This window comes from Trichomycterus rosablanca, chromosome 18, assembly GCF_030014385.1.
Source record: "Trichomycterus rosablanca isolate fTriRos1 chromosome 18, fTriRos1.hap1, whole genome shotgun sequence".
In the NCBI taxonomy this organism is placed as follows: Eukaryota; Metazoa; Chordata; class Actinopteri; order Siluriformes; family Trichomycteridae; genus Trichomycterus; species Trichomycterus rosablanca.
The window spans coordinates 20253977-20267187 of record NC_086005.1 but is presented as its reverse complement, the minus strand read 5'-3'; positions in this window follow the sequence as shown (position 1 = coordinate 20267187).

The window sequence follows — 13211 nt, the reverse complement described above, 5'->3', positions numbered from 1 at the left end:
CTTTGATGACGTATTACCGCACCGCTCAAGCTGAGTGCTGAACAAAGCGGCTGTTCATTGTTTATTTTAAATAAATAAATGTTAAAAAACTGAGCACATTGAGTTTAGGGTAAACGTTGAGTTTAAGGGTACAAATTTCTTGACGAAGGGCGTTGAGTTTCAAAGATTTTAAGTTTAGGGGATGTTGAGTTACAAGGTACCACTGTATTACATTAAATATAGCCACATTAGCATATGGGTACTTCGGAAATCCATTGTCACTTAAGCCAGTCCACCATTGCTTTAAGAAATGCAAGGAAACTCAATCACACAAAGAAAAAGCCATACATCAGTTCTGTATACATATGCCGCAAAGTTCCCTGGCTTGCGCTTGTCCCAACTTCTCGGAATATGGTTTGCATTAAAAGGAAATAAATGATTCATTACAATTAAATCTGAATGAAATAAAATACATCAAAATAAAAAATGGGTCACATTTGTTCGTCTCAAAATGGAACCAACTTTTTTTTTGGCTCTTTGTCTTCCTCTGTGCATGCATCCAACTGGTGTCTTTTCTTTTGGCTTTAATGAAACAAAGTTTTTGTGAGCCAACACAACAACCCAACAGTTGGCAGACTGAAGTTCCTACTCGTGCCATCTGGTGCCATGAAGAATAAGCTGTCTAGAATCATTGTGGGATTATTTAATAGACAGGAAGGATTAGATGGACCGTTGACCATTATATAATACTTTAAAACTATTCTCAGTCAAAAATATACACCAATCAGCCATAACATTAAAACCACCTCCTTGTTTCTACTCTTACTGTCCAGTTTATCAGCTCCACTTACCATATAGAAGCACTTTGTAGTTCTACAATTACTGACTGTAGTCCATCTGTTTCTCTACATGCCTTTTTAGCCTGCTTTCACCCTGTTCTTCAATGGTCAGGACCCCAACAGAGCAGGTATTATTTGGGTGGTGAGTCATTCTCAGCACTGCACTGCACTGTTGTCAGTGTTCCCTTTGATCAGTTCTGTATTAATTCCCTGTGTGTCTTGCATGGTGTTATGCTTCCCAAAGCCAAATTTTCCAGTCTAGTGTTGACTGTTTCTTGCCTATGTTTTGCCGTATCTGACTAGCATGTGGTTTTGCATTGTCTTGTTGAAAAATGCATGGACGTCCCCGGAAAAGAAGACATCTTGAAGGCAGCATATGTCACTCTTAGATCTCAGTGTACTTTTCTGCATTAATACTGCCATCACAGAAGTGTAAATGACCTCTGCCAAGGGCACTGACACAGCCCCATACCATGACAGACCCTGGCTTTTGGACTTGTTGCTGATAACAGTCTGGATGGTCCTTTTTGTCTTTGGTCCGAAGCACACAGCGTCCATTTGTTCCAAAAAAGACCTGGAATGCTGATTCATCTGACCACAATACACGTTTCCATTGTGTGATGGTCCATCCTAGATGCCTCCGAGCCCAGAAAAGTTGATGCCGCTTCTGGACATGGTTAACATAAGGCTTCTTTTTTGCACAGTAAAGTTTTAAGTGGCATTTGTGCATCTAACTCTGTATTGTAGTGCTTGACAAAGGCTTGCTAAAGTAATCCCTCACCCATGTGGTTATATCAGCTATTGTTGAGTGGCGGTTCTTGATGCAGTGCCGTCTGAGGGATTGAACATCACGGGCATTCAGCTTAAGCACTGAAATTCCTTCTGACTCCTTGAATTGTTTAATGATATTATGCACTGTAGAGGGAGAAATATGTAAATCCCTTTCAATCTTTTTTTGAGGTGTTTTTGTTTTTAAACATTTCAATCATTTTCTCACACATTTTTTGACAAATTGGAGATCCTCTGATCATCTTTGCTTACCAAAGACTCAGCCCTTCCTGGATGCTGCTTTTGTACCAAACCATGATTACAATCACCTGTTTGAAATCACATCATTATTTAGTTTTTTCACCTCATTACTAGACCTAAATTGCCCCTGTCCCAACTTTAGGAATGTGTTGCAGGTCTGAAATGCAGGAATGGATGTTTATTAATAAATGAAATGAAGTTGAGCAGACAAAACATGAAATATCTCAGGTTCATCCTGTCTGCGGTCAAATATATATTTTTTTATTTGCTAATCCAAAACAATTAATTAAGTATGCAAAAAAGCAATAGAAGCTGTCAGAAAGAAAAGGCTTGATGCAACCCAGCCATGTTGTTCACCTGTTGCAGAAAAGGAAGAAAATGTTTTCTGAACAATGCAAAAGTTTATGCAAATCTGTCTCGGCTTGCAGCAAATCCATGAAGTGAACTCTCTCTTTGTCCTTGGCGGAGGTCAGTAAGTTTAAGTGTAATTGCATTTTAACATTACTTTAACAATTTCTACAGCTATTACACTGTATGGCCAAAAATATATGGACATCTGATCATGACTGAAAATTGTTGGATATACTAACTCAAGGACATGTATTTGCAGCTGCCACCTTTCACTATACCAGTCTCCACTCTTCTTTAAAGGTTTCTTTCTATAGGATGGTATTATTGTCTTATACACTGATCAGCCAAAACATTAAAACCACCTTCTGTTTTCTACACACACTGTCCATTTTATCAGCTCCACTTACCGTAATCTACAATTACTGACTGTAGTCAATCTGTTTCTCGGCATGCTTTGTTAGCCCCTTTTAATGCTTTTCTTCAATGGTCAGAACTCTCCCAGGACCACTACAGAGTAGGTATATGGTGGTGGTTGTGTTAGTGTGTGTTGTGCTGGTACGAGTGGATGAGACACAGCACTGCTGATGAAGTTTTTAATCACCTCACTGTCACTGCTGGATTAAAAATAGTCCACCAATCAAAAATAACCAGCCAACAGCGTCCTGTGACCACTGATGAAGGTCTAGAAGATGACCAACTCAAACAGCAGCAATAGATGAGCAATTGTCTCTGACTTTACATCTATAAGGTGGACCAACTAGGTAGGATTGTCTAATAGAGTGGACAGTGAGTGAACACGGTATTTAAAAACTCCAGCAGCGCTGCTGTGTCTGATCCACTCATACCAGCACAACACACTCTAACACAGCACCACCATGTCAGTGTCACTGCAGTGCTGAGAATGATCCACAACCTATATAATACCTGCTCTGTAGTTGTCCTGTGGGGGTCCTGACCATTGAATAACAGAGTGAACGCAGGCTAAAAAAGAAAGAGAAACATATGGACTACAGTCAGTAATTGTAGAACAATTACAGAAGAAATTCTGTGTTTTTTTATTATTTGCATTTTCCATGCTGTCCCAACTTTTTCTGATTTGGGGTTGTGTATGCAGAGCTACATTATTTATCAGTTGAACGATGCAGAAAATGAATTACCTATTTTAGAGTAGCAGGATATTTTAATACTGCCATGTTACAATTACTAACTTTAAAGTAACAGTTTACGTGAGGTCCTTGTCTACTTCAACATGACACTGTGTCCCTTGGTTCAACTTATTGGCTCTGTCCCACTGAGAGGATGCACACCATGAACATCATACAGAGCTGAGAGCCCATACTACACCTAAAACCTCACTGGAATACATGCATTAGTATTTATATATTTATGTTTCCTGGAAAATGCTAATTCAATGTCCTTGCATATATATTAGGGTGATCGAGAGGATGCCACTGTTCCATGCAGATATAAAGTGCTAGAAAACAACATGTGAAAACCCTGAATCATGCAAGCTTACATAATGGCCATCTGTCATTAGGGCATTGTCTTTGGTCCAACTGTTCCATATTACATACATGAATCACGCATTTGTCCCAGTTTCCTACTTTTCCTCACACAGTAAGTGTGTTACATAATTCTGTTTTGAAGGAGCAAAGCAGTATACTACACTAACATTTCCAGTCAAGTGGTTTAGGTTACTGTCTTGTTGCATCACTCAACTTCTATTATTATACAGAGGATAAATAAGTGAGAAAATTATTGAAATATGTAAAAACAGTGTACCTCAAAGAAAGACTGGAAGGGATTTCCATATTTCTCCCTCTACAGTGCATAATATCATTAAAGGAATTTCAGTGCGTAAAGGCCAAGGGCGCAAGATCCCTCAGACGCACTGCATCAAGAACCGCCACTCAACAATAGCTGATATAACCACATGGGTGAGGGATTACTTTGGCAAACCTTTGTCAAGCACTACAATACAGAGTTAGATGCACAAATGCCACTTAAAACTTTACTGTGGAAAAAAGAAGCCTCATGTTAACCATGTCCAAAAGCAGCGTCGACTTCTCTGGGCTCAGAGGCATCTAGGATGGACCAGCACACAGTGGAAACGTGTATTGTGGTCAGATGAATCAGCATTCCAAGTCTTTTTTTGGAAAAAATGGACGCCGTGTGCTCCGGACCAAAGACGAAAAGGATCATCCAGACTGTTATCAGCAACAAGTCCAAAAGCCAGGGTCTGTCATGGTATGGGGCTGTGTCAGTGCCCTTGGCAAAGGTCATTTACACTTCTGTAATGGCAGCATTAATGCAGAAAAGTACATTGAGACCTTAGAGCAACATATGCTGCCTTCAAGACGTCATCTTTTCCAGGGACAATGCAAACCCACATGCTGCACACATTACAAAAGCATGGCTGTGGATGACTAGGGTACGGGTACTGGACTGGCCTGCCTGCAGTCCTGACCTGTCCCCAATAGAGAATGTGTGGAGAATCTTGAAATGAAAAATACGACAACGACGACCCCGTACTGTTGCACATCTTAAGACGTGTTTGCAGGAAGAATGGGACAAATTAAAAGCTGAAACACTAAATCACTTGGTATCCTCGGTGCCTAAACGTCCTTTAAATGTGGTGAAAAGGAATAGCAACATTACAGAGTGGTAAATGCTTTACTGATGTTTACAAAACGTAAATGTATTTGCATTTTCTCTGCTATCCCAGCTTTTTCTGATTTGGGGTTGTATTTGTCAAGTACATTTACAACTTTCCATCAATGACGTCCAAAATCTGGGCATGACGACTAGAGACTATTATTGCAAACTAAAAAAAGCAAGATTAAACATAACCTTGCAGAGGTTTCCTGTAAATTCTCATTTGATGTGATATTGCAAAATTCCAGTGTAATGACTGTTAATTCCTGGCCTGCTGTTAACACTATTGCAGAAGTCTACAAATTTCAATGAACATGTCGAAGTTGCAGAAAACGTACTGGCAATCGGGTTGCATTCCTGCGGTACTCTGACGGGTTTATTCATGCCTCTTGCCACAACAAACCACACCCACACATTCCAACACACACCTGCCTACTGTTTCCCACAGCTTCTCCCTTTTAAAGAACAGAGCATTCCAGCCTTTAGGCATACACAATAATGCAGGCATTTCACAATTAAGACTTCTGCTTCACAGACAATTAAAATCGAATACAACCTTATATTAAATACACCCTTTACTTAGAATGGGTATCCTCTGCAGGGTTGGTTTACTGTGCCACTTTAGAATCATTTTAAATACATAAAAAAACAATAATGGGTGCTTTTATTTCCTTTAACTCACTGCTGCTACAACTGTATGCAAAAAAACTAGGGTAGCTTAGTTCTTTGTGGCTTGTGCACATGACCTACACGTTGCCTTTCAATGGTGAAGAAAAGAAACCATTAACTTACCCTGATTCAGCTTTTAACAAGACCAGACTATAGATGATAACCTGTAGTCTTCATCAGGTCTTGAGCCTCTGTAAAAAACATACAGTGCTAATTAGGGCTATAGTGTCCTCTCTCTTATTGCTTTTACACCGATTAGGCATAATGTCCATTCTATCAGCTCCACTTACCATATAGAAGCACTTTGTAGTTCTACAATTACTGCCTGTAGTCCCTGTTCTTCAATGGTCAGGACTCTCCCAGGACCACTACAGAGCAGGTACAGTTTAGGTGGTGGATCATTCTCAGCATGTGCTGGTATGAGTGGATAAGACACAGCAATGCTGATGGAGTTTTTAAACACCTCACTGTCACTGCTGGGCTGAGAATAGTCCACCAACCAACGTCCTGTGACCTCTGATGAAGGACTAGAGGATGACCAACTCAAACAGCAGCAATGGATGAGCGATTGTCTCTGACATTACATCTACAAGGTGGATGAACTATGTAAGGAGTGTCTAATAGAGTGGACACGGTATTTCCGGTATATCCACTCATACCAGCACAACACACACTAACACACCACCACCATATCAGTGTCACTGCAGTGCTGAGAATGATCCACCACCTAAATAATACCTGCTCTGTGGTGGTCCTGTGGGGGTCCTGACTATTGAAGAACAGGGTGAAAACAGGCTAAAAAAGTATTTAGTGAAACAGATGGACTACAAAGTGCTCCTATATGGTAAGTGGAGATGATAAAATGGACAATGACTGTTGCTTTTTAGATGTGAAATTGCTGTTGTACATCAGGTCATTGTCTTGTTGAGTCAGAAATGTGCCAATTATTTTTCCACACTGTACAGAATGTTCTGGAGAAACACCATCCTTATGGTTGCCACGAGTCAGAATCAGTTCTATCGGTCGGCTGGGCGTCTGCATTGACAGGACGACCAAGATGGGTGGAATGGCCAAACAGCCTAGCCATTAGGAGGTGCATTTTTCAGTGAGCTCTAAGTGCAGGGTTGTGTCAGGAAGGACATCTGGCCCTAAAAACTGTGCCAAGTCTGATATGCGGACCAAATCCATCGTGGCAATCCCTTATAGGAGCAGCTGAAAATAATTATTTGATTTATTTATCTAACTGTATTTATCTATTTTGATCACGATCAGGGTTGCAGGTCAGGAGTGTATACAGCAACACAAGGCAAGATTAAACCCCTGGAGAGGGCAGAACACACTGACCCATACACTCACCTACACTTGACATTTCAGTATCAGCATTAGATATAAATATTGTAGCATTGCAATTCTGTCAAATTCACATGTATACTACAACCCCAAATCAGTCAGGACAGCATGGAAAATGCAAATAAAATAACAATGCAGTGTTCCTTACATTTACTTTGACTTTTATTTGATTGCAGACAGTTTGAACCCAGGATATTTCTGTTTTGTCTGCACAACTTCATTTAATTTATTAATAAACATCCATTCCTGCATTTCAGACCTGCAACACATTCCAAAAAAAGTTGGGAAGGGGGCAATTTAGGGCTTGTATTGAGGTAAAAAAAATTAAATAAATGATGTGATTCCAAACAGGTGATTGTAATCATTTGGTACAATAGCAGCATCCAGGAAAGGTTGAGTCTTTGATGAGCAAAGCTGGCAATTTCTCCCTCTACAGTGCATAATATCATTAAACAATTCAAGGAATCGGGAGGAATTTCAGTGCGTAAAGGCCAAAGGTGCAAGCTTAAGCTGAACGCCCATGATCTTCGATCCCTCAGACGGCACTGCATGAAGAACCGCCACTCAACAATAGCTGATATAACCACATGGGCAAGAGATTACTTTGGCAAACCTTTGTTAAGCACTACAATACAGAGTTACATGCACAAATGCCACTTAAAACTTTACTGTGCAAACAAGAAGCCGTATGTTAACCATGTCCAGAAGCGACGTCGACTTCTCTCGGCTCGGAGGCATCTAGGATGGACCATCACACAGTGGAAACGTGTATTGTGGTCAGATGAATCAGCATTCCAGGTCTTTTTTGGAAAAAATTGGATGCTGTGTGCTCTGGACCAAAGACAAAAAGAATAATCAGCAACAAGTCCAAAAGCCAGGGTCTGTCATGGTATGGAGCTGTGTCAGTGCCCTTGGCAGAGGTCATTTACACTTCTGTGATGGCAGCATTAATGCAGAAAAGTACATTGAGATCTTAGAGCAACATATGCTGCCTTCAAGATGTCATCTTTTCCAGGGACGTCCATGCAGAACAGGGTACAGGTACTGGACTGGCCTGTCGCAGTCCTGACCTGTCCCCAATAGAGAATGTGTGGAGAATTTCGGAAGGAAAAATGCGCCAACGACGACCCCGTACAGTTGCACATCTTAAGACGTGTTTGCAGGAAGAATGGGACAAAATTAAAGCTGAAACACTAAATCACTTGGTATCCTCGGTGCCAAAATGTCTTTTAAGTGTGGTGAAAAGGAATGGCAACATTACAAAGTGATAAATGCTTTACTGTCCCAACTTTTTTTGGAATGTGTTGCAGGGTTAAAATGCAGGAATGAATGTTTATTAATAAATGAATGAAGTTGATCAGACAAAACATGAAATATCTCAGGTTCATCCTGTCTGCAATCAAATAAAAGTCAAAGTAAATGTAAGAAACTCAACTTTTTCTGATTTGGGGTTGTAATAATGAAGGAGCTTGGCTGGCTCAGCAGTCTATTCCTGTCTCTTTCAACTTGATTTGAAAGTATTGCAGCCATCACATTTAGAATGACATATGTAAATAGATTTGCAAATCATTGATTGTCATGTTATTTACATTTTTCCACCTGTCCCAACTTTTTGGAATTAAAGTTGTAAACAGTAGCCTACAGTTTAGAGCTTTTAGAATAATCTGTATTTCCAGCCATCATGGCACACGGCCCTCCACATTTGTGTCTATTGGTTTAGATGTGATGTTTGTGTGTCAGTTGTCCACATAATTTTGGCCACATAGACAACATCTTAGACCCCTGCTCCTGCTCTTTCTGCCCCTGCTTCTGGCAGTGCTTTAGCTAGTTGGTGTGTTTGGACTAAAACATGACAGTCTGCACCAACATATGGGTATGTATTCCAAGTAGACAACAATGAACCTTTGTACGTCTCTCTGGATAAGAATGCCTGCCAAATAAAAATGCAATTTACATACCAGAACAACACTGGGCATGCAGGGTAGAATGTGCCTCCAAAGCCTGAAGCCAGGGGAAATCCTGCCTTTGTTACTGAATACTCTAGATGGCCAAAAGTATATGGACACCACTATTAATTATAAACGGTGGCTCGGTGGGTAGCACTGTCACCTCACAGCAAGAAGGTCCTGGGTTCGATCCCCAGACGGGGAGGTCCGGGTCCTTTCTGTGCAGAGTTTGCATGTTCTCCCCGAGTCTGCGTGAGTTTCCTCTGGGAGCTCTGGTTTCCTCCTATAGTCCAAAAACATACAGTCAGGTTAATTGAAGACACTGAATTGCCCTATAGGTAAATGTGTGTGTGCCCTGTGATGGACTGGCGCCCCGTCCATGGTGTTACTGTGTTACTGTGTGCCTTGTGCCCATTAAAAAGCTGGAATAGGCCCCAGAACCCCCCAGCAACCCTAATTGGATAGGCGGTTAAGAAAGTGAGTGAGTGATTCCTACTTTGTAGCTAAATTTAAAAAAAGGTCCTTTCCAGTCCTGGAATTAAGCTTATCGTCAGGTGTCTACTTACTTTTTACCACATTGTTTAGGGGCCTGTGGAGAGCCTTGACTGTTAGTCCATTAAACACCGTTGGGATTCATAGGACCATAAATTGCCTCTGGTCAGAGACTGACCTCCAAATGGTTTGAAATGGGATGCCCAACAAGCTTATAATCAGGTGTCTACTTATTTTTGGCCGCATAGTGTAGAAAGTAATAAGCATAAATGAGAGAGAAGGCACACTGCATGGAGTTTTACAAACCCTCTAAGTCTTCCACTTATGGACAATGGAAAGATTTAAAAATATAGTTTTTTAATACTCTCTAAACCTTAACATTTTACACATATCATATAACCCCTAATCAGAAAAAGTTGGGACAGTATGGAAAATGCAAATAAAATAACAATGCAGTGTTCCTTACATTTACTTTGACTTTATTTGATTGCAGACAGTTTGAACCCAATATATTTCATGTTTTGTCTACTCAGCTTAATTTTATTTGTTAATAAACCTCCACTCCTGCATTTCAGACCTGCAACACATTTAAAAAAAAAATTGGGACGGGGACAATTTAGAGCTAGTAAGAGCGGGGTGAAAAAACTAAATAATAATGTGATTCCAAACAGGTGATTGTAATCATGGTTTGGTACGAAAGCAGCATCCAGGAGAGTCTTTGATGAGCAAAGATGATCAGAGGATCTCCAGTTTGTCAACAAATGTGTGAGAAAATGATTGAAATGTTTTAAAACAAGGAATCGGGAGGAATTTCAGTGCGTTAAGACCAAGGGTGCAAGCTTAAGCTGAATGCCCGTGATCTTCGATCCCTCAGACGGCACTGCATCAAGAACCGCCACTCAACAATAGCTGATATAACCACATGAGCAAGGGATTACTTTGGCAAACCTTTGTCGAGCACTACAATACAGTTACATGCACAAATGCCACTTAAAACTTTACTGTGCAAAAAAGAAGCCTTATGTTAACCATGTCCAGAAGTGACATCAACTTTTCTGGGCTTGAAGGCATCTAGGATGGACCATCACACAGTGGAAACGTGTATTGTGGTCAGATGAATCAGCATTCCAAGTGTTTTTGGACCAAAGACGAAAAGGACCAACCAGACTGTTATCAGCAACAAGTCCAAAAGCCAGGGTCTGTCATGGTATGGGGCTGGGTCAGTGCCCTTGGCAAAGGTCATTTACACTTCTGTGATGGCAGCATTAATGCAGAAAAGTACATTGAGATCTTAGAGCAACATATGCTGCCTTCAAGACGTCATATTTTCCAGGGACGTCCATGCATTTTTCAACAAGACGATGCAAAACCACATGCTGCACACATTACAAAGGCATGACTGGGGAAGAAGAGGGTACGAGTACTGAAGTGGCCTGCCTGCAGTCCTGACCTGTCCCCAATAGAGAATGTGTGGAGAATTTTGAAACGGAAAATGCGACAACGACGGCCCCGTACTGTTGCACATCTTAAGACCTGTTTGCAGGAAGAATGGGACAAAATAAAAGCTGAAAAACTAAATCACTTGGTATCCTCGGGTTGTATTTAAATGAACTTTTGCCCCTAGCTGATTTACTCCATAAAGGTTTGACATCTCATAAACCTCCTAAAATGACATCATGTAGAGTTTTACTGGAGTTCCCTGCGAGCCATTTCAAGCAGATGAAAATCTGATCTTTTCTGAGGGGGGTTGCTTTAAATTCGACACAGTTACAGATCTGACAGCCCTTTGATGGAAAAGCAGTGAGATGCAGAGGGGTCATTTAGACAGCTGGTAGAGCACGTCGTATAGAAAACAGGCATCTGTAATTTCAGACTTTCCAATAACACAGGCATGAACCTAAAGGTTAGCTGTGGAGGATGAAAAGAATGATGAGACACAGATTATATTTCAAAGATTTTAAAGATGAGCTGCTGTAAGCTTTCAGAAAAACATCAGCTTTTTTTTCCAGACTGGCAAATGTATGCAACGTAGTTAGACTGCAGTTAGGTTTAAATGTTTCAACAAGCCTTCTATTCACTCTCACATTGATAGGCTTTGAAAGTGACAATGATGTATTGATTTCATTTGCTGATTACATGTGGCTCATATGGGTATACATCTGATAGACCCAGAAACATCTCATCAATTAATACAGGCATCTTCAACTGATGACGGTTTTATAATTAACACTCACTCACTTTCTTAACTGCTTATCCAATTAGGATTGTGAGGGTGGGGGTGCTGGAGCCTATCCCAGCTTTTCAATGGGCGCAAGGCACACAGTAACACCCTGGACTGGGTGCCAGTCCATCGCAGGGCAGACACAAATACACACACACACACACACACACACACACACACACACACACACACACACACACACACACACACACACACACACACACACACACACACACCCATTCACCTATAGCGCAATTCAGTGTCTCCAATTAACCTGACTGTATGTTTTTGGACTGTGGGAGGATCGAACCCAGGACCTTCTTGCTGTGAGGCAACAGGGCTTCCCACCGACCAGCTCCACTTACCATATAGGAGCACTTTGTAGTTCTACACTTACTGACTGTAGTCCATCTATTTCTCTACATACTTGTTTTAGCCTGGTTTGACCCTGTTCTTCAATGGTTAGGACCTCCACAGGACCCCCACAGGACCACTAAAGAGTAGGTATTATTTGGGTGGTGGATCATTCTCAGCACTGCAGTGACACTGACATGGTGGTGGTGTGTAAGTGTGTGTTGTGCTGGTATGAGTGGATCAGACACAGCAGCGCTGATGGAGCTTTTAAACACCTCACTGTCGCTGCTGGACTGAGAATAGTCCACCAACCAAAAACATCCAGCGAACAGTGCCCCATGGGCAGCGCCCTGTGACCACTGATGAAGGTCTAGATGATGACAAACTCAAACAACAGCAATAGATGAGCGATCGTCTCTGACTTTACATCTACAAGGTGGACCAACTAGGTAGGAGTGTCTAATAGAGTGGACAGTGAGTGGACACGGTATTTAAAAACTCCAGCAGCACTGCTGTGTCTGATCCACTCATAACAGCACAACACACACTAACACACCACCACCATATGTCAGTGTCACTGCAGTGCTGAGAATGATCCACCACCCAAATATTACCTGCTCTGTTGTGGTCCTGTGGGGGTCCGGACCATTGAAGAACCACATGAAAGAGGGCTAACAAAGCATGCAGAGAAACAGATGGACTACAGTCAGTAACTGTAGAACTACAAAGTGCTCCTATATGGTAAGTGGAGCTGATAATATGGACAGTAGTATGAAGTGTAGAAACTAAAAGGTGGTTTTAATGTTATGGCTGATCAGTGTATCTAAAAAATAGCCACATCAGACACTGTCTGGTAAATGATGGCACAAAATAAGTGTTAAATCTCTGTCTAGCCTGAACAAATTATCCCACAGATATGCAAACAATGCAAGGCTTGTAAATGATATCTGGTAAAAGATGTGTTTCTACAAGACTGGATCATTTCATTCATAGTTTCACTGGTATGTCAAGGCAGCCTACGCTTCAGTGTGTGGTTGTGTTTGTGTGTATTCATGTATGCTGCAGAAGCTACTGCCTAAGGCAACATCACTAATAACCCTCATAACGATTTTTCCTTGATCCAATGCTTTGGCTAAACCAGCGCCATCACGTGTCCTGTAACATTTACACTGAGATTGCAGTTTGTCACTGCAATGTTTTTGTAATGATGTTTACAGAAAGCAAGAACAGTGTGCTACATCAGCATTAAAAGAGAGGGCTGCTTTAAAGAGCTGTTTTGTTGTTTAATGTTTAAAATATTTAAACTTTATTGTGTATGTGTACACT